This window comes from Propithecus coquereli, unplaced genomic scaffold (assembly GCF_000956105.1).
Source record: "Propithecus coquereli isolate 6110/MARCELLA unplaced genomic scaffold, Pcoq_1.0 Scaffold119, whole genome shotgun sequence".
Lineage (NCBI taxonomy): Eukaryota > Metazoa > Chordata > Mammalia > Primates > Indriidae > Propithecus > Propithecus coquereli.
In genome coordinates, this window is record NW_012135969.1 from 94,164 (window position 1) to 95,511 (window position 1,348).

Genomic DNA, 1,348 nt, shown 5'->3' on the forward strand with positions numbered 1-1,348 from the left:
CTAAAATTAGAAAGAAATTAAATCGGACAACTAAAAATATATAGAAAAAATTAGCCGGGCATGGTGGCGCATGCCTGTAGTCCCAGCTACTCGGCAGGCTGAGGCAGTAGGATCGCTTGAGTCCAGGAGTTTGAGGTTGCTGTGAGCTAGGATGACACCACGGCACTCTAGCCCGGACAACACAGTGAGATTCTGTCTCAAAAAAGAAAAAAAAAACAGGCAAGTAACATAAAACATGGCTGTTAAAGGTGATGAAGTCTAAAGTCTATAATCATACTTGCCATCTTTGGCACCTTCTTCCATGATCCCCTTTCCCTCTCCTGAGCAGGGTTCTATGCCTGGTAGAGTTACCCAAAACTTTATTCCCATAGGACCTGAGTTCTTGGTGGCCCTATTGTTATTGGGTTGCTATACTTTGCCATTAACCGGGTCTTTGGGGCAAGGGTGTACTGAGATGTGCTCCCAGTGAATCCCTGGCTTCCAGACGTAGCAGAGGCATTTTCCTCCTGGTTCCTGGACCCGTGCATTCTGGCATCGTCTAAGCCCAGGAATGGCAGTGCTGGCAGAAGCCCTGTAGGCAAGGGAGGCAAATCCAGACCCACAACACCGCTCTGTCCCTGTGAGGATGGGACTCTGCCCAGACACCCCAGTCTGGTCGCTATAAAAAATGGATTACTGGGTGGCCTCATAGGCTGCGACCTTCACCTGGGAGACGCGCCCTCTGCTGGCCTTTCCTCAGACCTGCTGCCACAGGCATCCTCTCCCAATCCTCCGCTACCTCTGTTGGTTGTTCACTGCTTTGGTAACCCTTTTCCCCTTTTATTTGAAGAGTTTCCTGATATCCCTCAGTTTCACTGAAGGTGATGTTTGTGGTTCTGATTCTCATACCCCTTGTTGGTTTTGGGGAATTTTCAAGAAGAGTGGGAAAAAAATGGCATCTTCCCTGTCATTTTAATGCTGGAATTTTAAAATTTGACAGTTCTAGATATTGTATTAATATTATTGTATTTTACTATGAATTCTCATCTATTTTCTGGTGTTCTGAAATGAGCTTTGACTATTTGGACAAATACAATACTAATAAATATTTGTATTTACCCACACCTTTAAAAATTAAAGTTCCGAAGTGATCAAGTACAAAAACAGGTGAAACTAATCCACGCGGTTAGAAGTCAAGCCATTGGTCACTTTCTGTAAGTGTGCTACACATTGCTAACAATGATTTTTAAACTCAAAAGTAGAAGAGCCAGGGCTAATTAAAAATAGGCAAGCTCATTGGCTCACGCCTGTAATCCCAGTATTTTGGGGAGGCTGAGGTAGGAGGATTGCTTGAGGCCAGGAGTTCTGG